This window comes from Oryx dammah, unplaced genomic scaffold, assembly GCF_014754425.2.
Source record: "Oryx dammah isolate SB20612 unplaced genomic scaffold, SCBI_Odam_1.1 HiC_scaffold_3, whole genome shotgun sequence".
Lineage (NCBI taxonomy): Eukaryota > Metazoa > Chordata > Mammalia > Artiodactyla > Bovidae > Oryx > Oryx dammah.
Window position 1 is genome coordinate 43750359 of NW_024070187.1, and position 15698 is coordinate 43766056.

The 15698-nt window shown below is 43.5% G+C and overlaps 1 protein-coding gene across 15 annotated transcripts in view; it reads left to right on the plus strand.

Annotated features, from left to right (window-relative positions):
- Positions 1-2793: 2793 nt before the first annotated feature.
- Positions 2794-15698, plus strand: part of SOD3 (superoxide dismutase 3) — an 86627-nt gene continuing 73722 nt past the window's right edge. For 5 of the 15 annotated variants that reach the window (XM_040237944.1, XM_040237942.1, XM_040237941.1 and 2 more), the window contains exon 1: positions 2816-3075. The gene's annotated coding sequence lies outside the window, so the exon portion shown is untranslated. Of the gene's footprint in view, positions 3076-15698 lie in introns of all 15 variants that reach the window. The other 10 variants (XM_040237945.1, XM_040237943.1, XM_040237948.1 and 7 more) reach the window with 6 other exon arrangements.

Sequence of the window (15698 nt, forward strand, 5' to 3'; positions counted from 1 at the left end):
GCTGGCCTTTGTCGAGCACTTACACTGTGCTATGACTGGGCTCAGCACTTCAAGTCCCCACCCCCCCGCAACCAAAGCCCAGCGTGATGCCTGGCACGTGGCGAGGGCTCCATAAACATCTCTGTAATGAATGAATCACCTACAACAAACATTTGTTAGACCTGATGCTTTGAGCTCTGCTCAAATGCAATGAAATACTTTCTGCTCAAATACTTGTGCTGTGCTGTGCTAAGTTGCTTCAGTCGTGTCTGACCCTTTGCAACCCTATGGACCATAGCTTGCCAGGCATTTCTGTCCATGGGATTCTCCAGGCAAGAATGCTGGAGTGGGTTGCTATGCCCTCCTCTAGGGAATCTTCCTGACCCATGGATTGAGCCCATGTCTCTTACGTCTCCTGAATTGGGAGGCAGGTTCTTTATCACTGGTACCACCTGGGAACTTGACCTCTGCCCAAAGGCATTGAAAATTTATTGAGATGGGGGCGGAGGTGGGGGTGGCGAGGGGTGGCAGGGGAGGGAAAGTTAGTGTTCAGACAACTCAGTCACTGAATTTGCACCTAAAAAGCCTTTTGAAATTCCAAGACAGTGAGAAGATTAATTTTAATTGAAAATATTAATGATATAAGCTAATATTAGAGTTAGGTCAAATTTATGATCTAGGAGAGTTGCCTTTTACTTGTTTTGATACAAATAACTGGACTCCCTCTGTCCAGAGGGACATTACATCCCTGGAGGATAGATAATGTGTTAACGTCTATTAGGACTCTTCATGGTTTACTTACAAAGCCCCTCCCAACAGTTGTCTCACTTTACTCTCTCAGTTTCCCTGTGCGGCAGGCAGGGCTGATGTGTTTATTATGAGTTGCAGCTCAGGAAGTTTGGAGACATCCAGGGGACTGCCTGAGGAGCTGCACACTCATCCAGGGCAGAGAAGGCTGGAACTGGACACGAGCTCTAAGAGAGGCCAGTGTGAACTATTTTCCACCACACCGTCGGATCTTCCTCCTTCTCGGCTTCTGATAGGTCCTGGGACGAAGGCGCTAAGCAGGTGGCGGGCTGTCGCACCTCAAAAGGTCAAAAAGCTAGATAGTGTTGTTGTTGTGCCTTTGCTAATCTATGGTTTATTCCATGCTTGCTGCTTGGTTAGCTATGACGTTCCCTGTAGTGAGTGCTGTGCTTAGTTGCACAGTTGTGTCTGACCCTGTGGATTGCAGCCCGCTAGGCTCCTCTGTCCCTGGCTCTGGACAAAAATACTGGAGAGGGTTGCCATGCCCTTATCCAGGGAATCTGCCCAACCCAGGAATCAAACCCAGGTCTCCCATATTGCAGGCGGATTCTTTACTGACTGAATCACCAGGGAAGCCCATTCCCTGTAGTAAACGATAACATACCTGTGATGGTTGACATGTCAACTTGGCTAAGCTACGGTGCCCAGTTGTTTGGTCAAACACCAGTCTACATGTTGCTGTAAAAATATATATTGCAAAAATGTGATTAACATTGAAATCCATAGAGTCGAAGTAAAGCAGATTACCCTTTGTAATGGGGATGGACCTCAGCCAGTCAGTCCAAGTCTTTAAGAAAAAAAGGCTGAGATCTCCGAAGATGAAGAAATTCTGCCTCCTGACTATCTTTGGACTCCAGACTGTAACGTTCACTCCTGCGGGAATTTCCAGCCTGACAGCCAGCCCCGTACATTTTGGACTTGCCAGCCCCCACAACTGCATGAGCCAGTTCCTTAAAATTCACTCGCCTCTCTCTTTATTCTGTATACATACATATTTACACCTGTTGGTTCTGTTTCTCTGAAGAACCCTGATGAACACAATACCTTATGCCTTTCTGGCAGATGATGACAACGGACTGCCTCCTCTCTGCCTTTCTTGAGCCATCTCATGTGACCTTCACAACAGCTCAACATGGGCAGTGTTACTCCCTCATGATACCAATGAAGAAATCAAAGTGGGTCAAAATAACTCACTCAAGGTCAAAAAGCTAGACAGTGACAGGGAATGAAGCCAGGTTTCCAGTCCCAAGCACTCAAACAAACATCTCTGAATTCATCAGGCAGTTCATTTCCTAAGACAGTCAAAGAGTGTATCATGGTAAAAATTAAGCAGCTGATTATATTTTTCAGAGGTAATATTTTATTCATTGGGAAATAGCAGCCATTTGTCAAATATTAATTGAGTAGTGTTAGTTACTCAGTTGTGTCCAAATCTTTGTGACCCTGTGGACTCTATCCCGCCAAGCTCCTCTGTCCATAGAATTTTCCAGGCAAGAGCACTGGAGTGGGTTGCCATACCCTTCTCCAGGGAATCTTGCCGACCCAGGGATAGAACATGGGTCTCCTGAATTGCAGGCGGATTCTTTACCATCTGAACGACCTGGAAAGCCCATTATTTGAGTAGATGTAGTATAATACCTTGAAGAAGGAGGAAACCTTTCTGATGATTTGCTGTGATTCCAAATTCATTATAGAGAGGATGCAAAAATCTGTCACCTGGCAACCTCAAAAGCCGAGTTGCGTTTGTGTGACAGAAGACAAAAGCCTATCCCTTTCAGGTTGGTTCTGGGTTTGGAGATGTTTGGGACTCGAGGTATTACAGGAGGGGAGACAAGTGATAAATGATTCTGAAGTCTGTGCTTTCTCTTTGCATGCAACACAACTCCCAGGAGCATAAGGTAATGTTCCAGAAAGATAAAAAAAAATGTCTGAGAAGGCTGCCACCTGTCCCAGTGCAGTATGTAGACCCTCAGTGACATTTATTTTCCTGTTACATGTACACAGATATGTAAAACTAGCTCAGGAAAACCAGCTCTTTATCTTTCTCTGGGAAACTCCATGTAAGCTTTGGAAGTTTAAAAAAAAAAAAAAAAAGGCAGGGAGGGATCCGCTTTCTCATGAGCTTATTTTTAGCTCCTCTCTCCTTTGCAGAATGGCTAACGCCAACTCAAACTATTTCTGAAAAGAGTTGCTGGGGACAAAGTGGAGCCGTGGGTAGGCCTCCTCGAGCTGGGTCTCTGAAGCAGGTGAGATGCAAGATAAAGCAATCGCTTTGCAGCCACCTTTGACGTAAGTGCTGGAGATTTCTTCAATTAGCTTAATCCTTTCCTCCTGACACACACTTTATAGAAAAGCAAATGGCATCATTATCCTCCCCCGGCCTCTCTAATCCCTGTCTGCGCGCCGCCGACAGATGCCTTTCTGCCTGCCTGCGCTGCCTGCATCTCGGAGCCCTGTGTCATGATGAGGCGGGCTGTGTGTGACAGATTGCTAAATCTGGCCTCCTTTAGGCAGGGGACTCGGCACTCAAGTGGCACTGGCTGCTCCAGCCTTCCCTGGGGCTGAGGCAGGCCCAGAAAGTTCTGGAGGGCTACACTGTGACTCAGGAAATCCCTTGCAGAGAAGGCCAGCTCTCCGCTGCTGGCAGAGCCCACCATCGGGAGCTTGTCTTGTTTAGGATTTAAATCTGGGGCCCTGCCCAGGAGAAGCCTAGGGGAGTGTCTTGCTCCAGATGCCATGGCAAGTGTCAGCCATCTTTTGATAACCAAGGAGTATTGCCTGGTCCTGTCTTCCTTCTAAACACAACTGGGACCTGTCTATGTATGCCCATTTGTTCATCTACTTGCCTGTTATTTTCACCCCTCACACATTTCCATTTCTGTTTGGTTTTTTTTTCCTTCTGAGGCCACTGCTTTGGATATGAAACTGCTCTTAGTTAAACTTCAGCCCTGTCTCCAACCACCTGTATATCTTTTGAGCCTGTTTCTGAGCCTCTGTTTCCTTATCAGTCAATTGGAGAGGAATGCTTTCTTTTCTTCTTTTGAGAGATGTTTAGTGAGGAGTCAGGAAAATAATGAAAGCACTGCACCTCGTGTACAGGGGGTGCTTAATAAATGTGATTTATTAATGAAACAATAACACATTTACATTACCATCACTACTACTAGTGTATATTTCTCTAGTGATTTAGTTCGTTAAAAAAATGTCCAGGGAATTTCATATAACATCGCTTCAACTGCTAGAAATTAGGTATTATATCCCTCAATTTTTTTTCAGATGAAATGTGATAGACTTGAGATCACTGCGGACAGAGGTTGGCCAACTATGGCCAGTGGACCAGAGCAGCTCATTGTCTGTTTCTGTAAATAAAGTTTCCCTGGGACTTGACTGTGTCCTCAGTTATACATGGTCCGTGGCTGCTTTTGTGTCACAAAGGCAGGGTTGAGAGGTTCAGGCTTGCAAAGCCTAAATGATTTCCTCTCTGTCCTTTTACCAAAAAGTTTGGCTGACCTCTGACAGGTTGTAAGTGGTGGAACCAGGACTGAAATGATATACGTGTCTACCAAAGCTAAAACCCAGGGCTATCCTGGGAACATGTTCTCTAAATGGAAAGAAAAAAGGTGGCAGCACGTGGAAAAAAACTGCAGATGTGTTTTGTGTGTGTTTTTAATTAACCTAAACCATTTCTTTGCATTCCTTAGGCAGGATTCACCATGTACACAGCAGTGTCCTAGACCGAGAGCTTGAGGAAGTTCCGAATTTAGATCTCAGGGCAATCCCTTGAATTAGAGCCCTCCCAGCAAGCTCATGGTGGAGACAGCATGGGGTCTGGAGCTTCTGATTCAGGAGGAACTTCTAACAAGGTCTTGTTCTCACTGTTACCTCCATGTGAACATTTCCTGTTACTTACTATATGCCCTTTAACCCCTAATTTCTCTTTTCCCTGTCTCAGCCCCAGCCTGTGCTGAGTAGCACTCTCAGAGGCTGGCAGTATAGACAGGGCTGTTGAGGGGTTCTGTGCTCTGATCCCACAGGCAGGAAATCCAGCTCCTCCGCCCCCTACCCCCCAACACATATTTCCCAAAAGCCTGCCCTGTGCTGAGCCCAGTCCTGGGTGCTGGGAGACACCAATGCACGGTTAGCCCTGGTGCCAGCCCTCAAGGAGCAGAGCAGAGGAAGGGGATCAGAAAGTGAAGAAACAATGCTAGAATAGGGTAAAGTATCTGCAGAGAGTAGGCGTTTAGTAGGTCTGGAGTGCCAATTTGAGAGGGAAGCCAGGAGAAGAGGCCAGAAATGAAGTGTGGAAAGAAAAGGGCCTCACATCAAACTCTGAGGAGCTTGGATGACTTCCTGGGGGCAGGGAGGAGCCCTTGAGGGTTCAAAGCAGGGGGTGCCCTCAGGCCTGCCCTTCCTACCTACAGGACACCACCTGTACCCCATTGCTCTCACCCTAGTCTCTGCCCCACTCTGCTCCATCTGCAGATCACTCCCCCAGGCCTGGTGACGTGTACACTGCTCATGGCTCTGCCTTCAGGAGAATGGACCCAGGGAAGGCTCCTGTGCATGCCCGGAAGGGGCTCACGGTGGAGCACCAGGAATACAGGGTCCTGGGTGTCTGGCCTACAGTCTAGAATTACGTGAGCATGCACCTAGGGCATCTCTGCACACAGAGAGTGACAGGACAAGAAATACAGGATTCTAATTAAAGCTCATGCCTCTCTGAGAAAGTGAGCTCCAAAGGGTGGCTATGGGTCAGCCAGTAAAAGACGGTGAGGAAGGAGGTGGAGGTGAGAGGAGACGGGCAGGGAACAGCATTCCAAACAGAAGGGCTGTCGGGAGGAAGACACAGTGATGTCTGCCTGGCGGGAGTGACAGAAGAGGGTGGCAAGCAGCAAAGTGAGGCTGGCGCTCTGGCTGTATAGAGCATTAGTGCGCAGCTCTGTGCGTGTGTGTGTTATGTGCATGGACGTGTGTGCACACATACATGGGGGAAAGGCAGATAGGAGATCCCTTTCCAAGCGCTACCCATAAGGCTGCACATCTCCCCAGCAAGTCAAGGGGCTTTCAGCCTCCACACTCACCCCCTCTTTCCTGTGTGAGGATGTAAACGGACAGAAAATAATTCAATCTTGATGAGTTGAAGATAAAAAATAATAGTGACACACACGCATGTGCCCAAAGCAAATTGAGAAAGAACTGCAAACTTCTTTTCATCCCACATAGTGAAAATAATTTGGTCTCTGACCCAGTGGAGCATCTGAAATGCAGGCAAAAGCAACATAACTTAGATGCCAGTCGTGCTGTTTTTAATGAGTTCTTCAGACATTTACATTTGAGGCTGAGATAGCCCCAGAGGACTCCTGTGTCAGTTATCTATAGTTGGAACATTGTGGATACTCTCTTTGCACAAAACAGGGCCCACTTCCAAAGAGATATTATGTTTTCCCCATCAATAAAGCTTGATTTTTATGGGCATTTAAAATCACACTAGCAAGACCCATTGGTAGGTGTTGAACAGGCTCCAGGATGGGAGCCTGCCAGTGTTCATCATCTTCATAAGCTCAAATGCCCTAAAATGTTGCCCTTGAGGATCTTCCCAGAAAGACCAGCCTTGCCAATTCTTCAATACACTCGAAATAAGAAAGATTCTTCTGAAGAGTGCAAAGCATTTTGGAAAGAGCAGTACCCTTCCCTCGGGGTGCTGTCTGGCCCTCCTTCATTTCCGTTTGCCTCATTCAATGGCAACTTCTACTTCATCTCCTTGCTGTCAATCCTCTTGATTTCGCTTTTACCATTAACACCATTTTTAATATGGGTATGGTGCAAGGCCTAAAATTAAGGTTTCATATTATAGGCTGCCTGGTGCAGCTCTTTTTGGTTGGAATTGTTGCACATTCTGAATTACTGGGATGTAACTAGAAAGCTTTTCTTTTCGAATTTAATTTATTTATTTGTCTATGCTGGATCTTTGTTACTACACTCGGGCTTTCTCTAGTTGCTGAGAGTGGGATCTACTCTCTACTTGTGGCGGCTTCTCTTGTTGTGGAGCCCAGGCGTTAGGCATGCAGGCTTCAGTAGCTGTGGTGCATGGACTTAGTTGCTCCATGATGTGTGGGAACTTCCCAGACCAGGGATTGAACCCATGTCCCCTGCATTGACAAGTAGATTCTTAACCATTGGACTACCAGGGAAGTCCCTAGAAAACTTTCCTATTGTCCATCTGCTCAGTGCTCCTTGACACTGAGGGGATTCACCTAGATTGTTTTATGGATATCATCCTTAAAATTCCTTAGAAAATATTTTTATGTTAAAAATAATATAGTTCCACTATAAAAAAAATAGAAAATTCATACAAGTATTCAAATGAAATTAAAAATCATCCATAACTTTATGCATCTAGAGAGTGGTCACTAACATTTTTCCTTTTAGGTTTTTCTCTGTACATTTTAAAATATAGTTTATATCTTATGTATATATGTTATTTTTGTCCTCATTTTAAAGTTAGTATTATATCATAAACATTTACATATGCTATTAATGATTTCTGTAAACATTTTTTAATGGCTGCATAATAATCTGCATATTTTTCCTAATGATTTTCTGAAAACTATTTTGGTTATCTATTATTATATAATTTATCATATCATTTATTATAAGTAATACTGGGATAGCAAATGAACACATCTGATGCCCAGCTCTGTAGATCTGGGTCTCTTATCAAAAATAATAGTATCTTTTATCATGTGATATCACTTATATGTGAAATCTAAAAATAAGGTAAAAATGAACATATGTACAAAACAGAAATAGAGTCACAGATGTAGAAAACAAACATAGTTACCATGAGGTCAGAGAGAGGGGGATGAATTGAAAGTTTTGGATTTACATATTCACACTACTATATAAAATAGTTAGCTAATAAGGACCTAACGTACAGCACAAGGAACTCTACTCAATACACTGTAATGGAATATATGGAAAAGAATCTACAAAAGAGTGGATATATGTATGTGCGTAACTGACTCACTTTGCTGTACACCTGAAACTAACACAACATTGTAAATCAACTATGAAAGTCAGAGTGTTAGTCACTCAGCTGTCTCCTACTCTTTGCGACCCCATGGACCGTAGCCTGCCAGGCTCCTCTGTCCATGAAATTCTCCAGGCAAGAATACTGGAGAGGGTTGCCATTCCCTTTTGCAAGGGTATAATCCAATAGAAAATTTTTAAAAAGGAAAACAAATAGATAAAAAGATAGTAGTTTCCTTGATGAGTTTTCCAATGAAAGGTCATGGTCACTTCGTGTTTATAAGGAAGCTGCTCCAAGTCTTACAGGATAGGGCTGGGTAAACTGTCTCCTCTAGGCCCCGTCCAGCCAGCTTGTGTTTGTAAATGCAGCTTGGTTGGTCACAGCCATGCTCTTTGCAACCATGCTGTCTCTGGCTGCTTTCATGCCTCAAGGGCAAAGTTGAGTCATTCAGACTTGCGAAACGTAAAGTATTTACTACTGACTCTTCCCATAAAAAGTTGGCTAATTCCTGATATGAGAATGTCAGGGCCCTCAGGCTTTCTCACTGAAAACCCCACAGCCCTAAACCATGCATTTTAAAATTGTGATATTAAAAACAAATATAGAGGAAGTTAGCATGTAATAATAAAACAGCCCAAATCCAATAAATCTCCAAATGTAGGCTTCATGGGTGTACCCAATTCCACTCCTTCCATCCGCCTATCCTCTATTTTAGAATTTTAGCCAGGCCCAGGAAAAGATTGATAAAACAGAACAGAAACTCAGACAGAATAAGATAGGAACAGTAACTTTATCATAATAAATATGCCACCAAAAATTGGTGGAGAAGAAAAGTACTGCTCTACATTTGGTGTTGGCATATGGTGTGAGGTAGGAATCTGATTCATATTATATACAAAAATGAACTTCAGATTAATACCTAACTGTGAAAGGTTCTGGTGGCTCAGACTGTAAAGAATCTGGCCTACTCTGGCATACTCTTATGTGAGCATGCATGAGGATCTTGCTCTCAGCCCTGTTAGTGGAAGTGGATACCAGAGGCAACTCTTAAATGTGAAAGTGCGTTCAAATGGATATACTCTATTGTATATATGCAACTGTAAGGTGCAATGTCTGATACTGTTGTTGTTCAGTTGCTAAGTCGTGTACAACTCTTTGCAACCCCATGAACTGCAGCATGCCAGGCTTCCCTGTCCTCACCACATATAGCAATCCAGATAACATCCTTGACTCTTAGTACTGAATGAACAGATAAGCAAGAAATTTTAACACAATACTCTCTAGTAAGTTCAAAATACAAACACACAGAAAATAGCAGTATGTATTTTTTTAAACTTTTTATTCTGTATTGGACTATAGCCGATTAACAATGTTTTGATAGTTTCAGGTGAACAGCAGAAGGACTCAGCCATACGTAGACATGTTTCCATTCTCCCCAAACTCCCCTTCCGTCTAGGCTGCCACATTGAGGAGAGTTCCCTGTGCTATTCAGGAGGTCCTTGTTCGTTATCCATTTTAAATAGAGCCGTATGTACCTGTCCATCCCAAACTCCCTAACTATCCTTTCCCCCCATCCTTTCCCCTGGCAACCATAACTTCATTCTCTTAAGTCTGTGAATCTGTTTCTGTTTTGTAAATTAAATTTGTTTGTATCATGTCTTTTTAGATTCCGCATATAAGGGATGTCATAAAATGTTTCTGCTTCTTTGACTTACCAGTGTGTATTTTATAAGGTACCTACATCTTGAGAATGAACATACAAACAGACAATGGACAGACCATGTATAAAAATAGAACTCTAACCGACCACCTGCAGCAACCTGTCCAGGAAACCAATAGTTAACTCAATAACTAGCCTAGAAAGCCAGCCTGCTGTAAGTCTTTCTTGTAGGAAGTCAGACTGTTAATCAACCCAGGAAGTTAAATAATAACTTCTGTAACAATTGACCCAAATGGCCAGGAGGACTAGGAGCTTTCCAGGTGGTGCAGTGGTAAAGAATCTGCCTGCCAACGAAGTAAGTGCTGGAGATGTGGGTTTGATTCCTGGGTTGGGAATATCCTCTGGAGGAGGAAATGGCAACCCGTTGCAGTGTTCTTGCCTGGAGAATTCCATGGACAGAGAAGCCTGGCCACCTACAGTCCATAGGGTTGTGAAGAGTCAGACACGACTGAGTGTCTGAGCTTGTATGTACAGCCAGGACTTGATTAATAACTCACAGTTTGTCTAATATTTGCCCCCACTTCCATCTTCGAAAACCTACCAGAGAGTGTTAAATAGGAACCACTAACCAATCACATAGGCTATCTCTCTTCTAGTTAGCTGGCCTCCAACTTATGCCAACAGCTTCTCCAATCTGGGCACTCTGGAAGCCTTCTCTTTTTTCCTACTATAAAGCTTTCCCACTCCTCTGGCTGCCTTTGAGCCCCTGCCAGGATGCAAGTGACTGTAGCTGACTTTGCTATAGCAAACTCAGAGTAAATTGCCTCTGCTTATTCTCATTTAGTTGGTCTTCATTATTTCCATGATCCACAGGGATCTGCTGGGCACATTTATTTGTGTGGTACCCCTTTGTAGGGTGGGGATGAATTGGAGGGGAAACCAGGGCCTTGCATGGGCCCATGTAGACACTATCTGTGCCACAAACTGAGGAAGTGATTAACTGAACTTTTGGAGATCCATGGAAAATAATTTAAAAATTTTTTTAATTAGTTCATTTTCATTTCTTTCTGCATTGTGCCTTTCCTTTTTTGCTTCTGCTCCTTTCCATATTTCCCTCTGCTTGAGGTTGGGGCTAATATCCAGATCATTCTTTAAGCAAGAGGAGCTGGTTAAAAGGAATTAAAGGAAGGCATAAAAGGAAGCTGCCCTCATCTGCCTTCTGGGGACCAGTGTAGCGGAGGTTCAGATGATCCAGGAAGGTCCCCACCAAATCTGAACTTCTCTAGGAAACTCTCCAGGATGGCATAGGCAGAGGGAGTTCTGAATCTAGATTTTCTGCCTATAGCTGGGTTTTATCTCTGTTAGAGCATAGTTTAAAGCTGGTGACTTCCTTCTTATACTCAGTGCTGGAGATGAAAGGAGAAAATAGCCACAATGGTTTCATCTCACTCTTTTTCATCAAAAATTACTTTCCAGAACTATTAAATCTTCTGTGAAGGTTATAACAGAGGACTCAGGTTCAGTTTCACTCATTTATTAAGATATAGGCTATCAAGCCCCAGGAGAAAAAATAAACAAACAACTAGCAGTTGACGTGGATTTATGCACAGTTTGTCGAATCAATCAATCTGTAAACATTATGCAAATGTGTGTAAACCCAAACCTAGCCCAGACTTTACGTATGCATTGTTATGTAAACGATCAATCTTGTTAATGCAAATATTAATATAAACCTGACATTAAACACAAGTTTACACAGCCTTGCCAGTTGAAGGCAGCTTAATTTACATTGAAATGTAAATAGCAGTAGTGCTCTGTTTGGGGCTTTGGAAAACAGGCTGACTAAAGCTCATTGAGTGGTGTGTCCCCACCAGGGTCCCCAGATCCACTCCCGGAACCCCTCCATTCACTGTATCTCATGAGGAATTTGGGGAGGGTTTGGACAGCAGCTTGTCTGTGCCTACTGGAGTCCTTGTTGTTGACACCCTGCAGGTCACCACCGTTAGGACCAGAGGGCAGTAGTCTCTGAACCAACAGTTCAGGGAGAGTCATTCCCAAAACTTCCCACTCCCACTTTAGTTGAGAGTTTGCAGGTGAGCTGTTATATCAGTAGGACTTGCCATTAGGTGGTTTGTGTGCAGCTCGGTGAGGGCAGCACTCAGTTCACTCTGTCCCACCCCCTCCTTCTTATCTTTCTAATCTGTTTTAACTGTCACCTCTTTGGACAGGCCTTCCTTGACCATCTAGTCTCAGTAGGGGCCCTCCTCCACCGTCTTCTAGCCCAGCACCTGTACCTCATAGTCATAAGGCTTTTCTCAATTTGTGAGGATGTATTTGTTTACTTGTGTGTTTACTGTTGTGCATTTTCCCCACCTATGAACTTCCTGGGATCAGTGACATCTGTTTTGTTCATCCTTTCAAACTCAGTGCCAGGCACATTAGATATGCATAGACAAATTTTGTTAGGGACTTCCCTGGTAGCCCAGTGGCTAAGGCTCCACACTCCTAATGCAGAGGGCCCGGGTTTGACCCCTGGTCAGGGAAGTAGATCCCACATACTGTAACTAAGAATTCACATGCTGCAACTAAGACCCAGTGCAGTCCAATAAATATTATTATTATTTAGGCTGTCTCGTGTGGTATGCAGGATTTTAGTTCTCCATCCTGGGATCAAACCTGTGGCCCCTGCTTTGGAGCACAGAGTCTTAACCATTGGACTACCAGGGAAGTCTTTAAATATTAGAATAAGGTAAAATTAACTAAAAACTGACATAAAAAAAGATTTTGTTGGATGGATGAATGGATGAATGGAAAGGTGGATGAATGGACACACACATGGGAACCTTGCTGCTTAGTACAAAGTTGTGTCTTTCCATAAGAAGTCTTGAGAAATTGCCCAGTTCTGTCTTTTCTTTAGGACCTGGGTTCTGCTCCAAATATATTGGTAATCTTCCAGGTCTCACTTGTCCCAAGGCTTTCTGCCAGAATTGAGTTCTATTCTCTGAGCTCTTGCCATAGCATGATAATAATAACAGTAGAAGGAGAAGGACCTGTCATCTGTTCAGCACTTAGTAGGTCCAGTTATTGTTCAGTTCAGTTCAATAGCTCAATCGTGTCCGACTCTTTGCGACCCCATGAATGGCAGCATGCCAGGCCTCCCTGTCCATCACCATCTCCTGGAGTTCACTCAGACTTACATCCATCGAGTCCATGATGCCATCCAGCCATCTCATCCTCGGTCGTCCCCTTCTCCTCCTGCCCCCAATCCCTCCTAGCATCAGAGTCTCTTCCAATGAGTCAACTCTTCGCATGAGGTGGCCAAAGTACTGGAGTTTCAGCTTTAGCATCATTCCTTCCAAAGAAATCCCAGGGCTGATCTCCTTCAGAATGGACTGGTTGGATCTCCTTGCAGTCCAAGGAACTCTCAAGAGTCTTCTCCAACACCACAGTTCAAAAGCATCAATTCTTCGGCGCTCAGCCTTCTTCACAGTCCAACTCTCACATCCATACATGACCATAGGAAAAACCATAGCCTTGACTAGATGGACATTAGTTGGCAAAGTAATGTCTCTGCTTTTGAATATACTATCCAGGTTGGTCATAACTTTTCTTCCAAGGAGCAAGCATCTTTTAATTCCATGGCTTCAGTCACCATCTGCAGTGATTTTGGAGCCCAGAAAAATAAAGTCTGACACTGTTTCTGCTGTTTCTCTGTCTATTTCCCATGAAGTGATGGGACCAGATGCCATGATCTTCGTTTTCTCAATGTTGAGCTTTAAGCCAACTTTTTCGCTCTCTTCTTCCACTTTCATCAAGAAGCTTTTTAGCTCCTCTTCACTTTCTGAAAAAAGGGTGGTGTCATCTGCATATCTGAGGTTATTGATATTTCTCCCAGTAGTCTTGATTCCAGCTTGTGTTTCTTCCAGCCCAGAGTTTCTCATGATATACTCTGCATAGAAGTTAAATAAGCAGGGTGACAATATACAGCCTTGACGTACTCCTTTTCCTATTTGGAAACAGTCTGTTGTTCCATGTCCAGTTCTAACTCTTGCTTCATGACCTGCATACAGATTTCTCAAGAGGCAGGTTAGGTGGTCTGGTATTCCCATCTCTTTCAGAATTTTCCACAGTTTATTGTGATCCACACAGTCAAAGGCTTTGGCATATTCAAGAAAGCAGAAATAGATGTTTTTCTGGAACTCTCTTGCTTTTTCCATGATCCAGCGGATGTTGGCAATTTGATCTCTGGTTCCTCTGCCTTTTCTAAAACCAGCTTGAACATCAGGAAGTTCACGGTTCACGTATTGCTGAAGCCTGGCTTGGAGAATTTTGAGCATTATTTTACTAGCATGTGAGATGAGTGCAATTGTGTGGTAGTTTGAGCATTCTTTTGCATTGCCTTTCTTTGGGATTGGAATGAAAACTGACCTTTTCCAGTCCTGTGGCCACTGCTTAGTTTTCCAAATTTGCTGGCATATTGAGTGCAGCACTTTCATAGCATCATCTTTAAGGATTCCAGCTCAACTGGAATTCCATCACCTCCACTAGCTTTGTTCATAGTGATGCTTTCTAAGGCCCACTTGACTTCACATTCCAAGATGTCTGGCTCTAGATTAGTGATCACATCATCATGATTATCTGGGTCGTGAAGATCTTTTTTTACAGTTCTTCCATGTATTCTTGCCACCTCTTCTTAATATCTTCTGCTTCTGTTAGGTCCATACCATTTCTGTCCTTTATTGAGTCCATCTTTGCATGAAATGTTCCCTTGGTATCTCTAATTTTCTTGAAGAGATCTCTAGTCTTTCCCATTCTGTTGTTTTCCTCGATTTCTTTGCACTGATCGCTGAAGAAGGCTTTCTTATCTCTTCTTGCTATTCTTTGGAACTCTGCATTCAGATGCTTATATCTTTCCTTTTCTCCTTTGCTTTTCACCTCCCTTCTTTTCACAGCTATTTGTAAGGCTTCCCCAGACAGCCATTTTGGTTTTTTGCATTTCTTTTCCATGGGGATGGTCTTGATCCCTGTCTCCTGTACAATGTCACGAACCTCATTCCATAGTTCATCAGGCACTCTATCTATCAGATCTAGGCCCTTAAAACTATTTCTCACTTCTACTGTATAATCATAAGGGATTTGCTAGACCATCATACCTTAATGGTCTAGCAGTTTTCCCTACTTTCTGCAATTTGAGTCTGAATTTGGTAATAAGGAGTTCATGATCTGAGCCACAGTCAGCTCCTGGTCTTGTTTTTGTTGACTGTATAGAGCTTCTCCATCTTTGGCTGCATAGAATATAATCAATCTGATTTCAGTGTTGACCATCTGGTGATGTCCATGTGTAGAGTCTTCTCTTGTGTTGTTGGAAGAGGGTGTTTGCTATGACCAGTGCATTTTCTTGGCAAAACTCTATTAGTCTTTGCCCTGCTTCATTCCACATTCCAAGGCCAAATTTGCCTGTTACTCCAGGTGTTTCTTGACTTCCTACTTTTGCATTCCAGTCCCCTATAATGAAAAGGACATCTTTTTTGAGTGTTAGTTCTAAAAGGTCTTGTAGGTCTTCATAAAACCATTCAACTTCAGTTTCTTCAGCGTTACCGTTTGGGGCATAGACTTGGATAACTGTGATATTGAAAGGTTTGCTTTGGAGACGAACAGAGATCATTCTGTCATTTTTGAGATTGCATCCAAGTACTGCATTTCGGACTCTTTTGTTGACCATGATGGCTACTCCATTTCTTCTGAGGGATTCCTGCCCACAGTAGTATATATAATGGTCATCTGAGTTAAATTCACCCATTCCAGTCCATTTTAGTTTGCTGATTCCTAGAATGTCGACGTTCACCCTTGCCATCTCTTGTTTGACCACTTTCAATTTGCCTTGATTCATGGACCTGACATTCCAGGTTCCTATGCAATATTGCTCTTTTTCAAATCTTGCTTCTATCACCAGTCACATCCACAACTGGGTATTGTTTTTGCTTTAGCTCCATCCCTTCATTCTTTCTGGAGTTATTTCTCCACCGATCTCCAGTAGCATATTGGGCACCTACTGACCTGTGGAGTTCCTCTTTCGGTATCCTATCATTTTGCCTTTTCATACTGTTCATGGGGTTCTCAAGGCAAGAATACTGAAGTGGCTTGCCATTCCCTTCTCCAGTGGACCACATTCTGTCAGACCTGTCCACCATGACCCACCGGTCTTGGGTTGTCCCGCAGGCA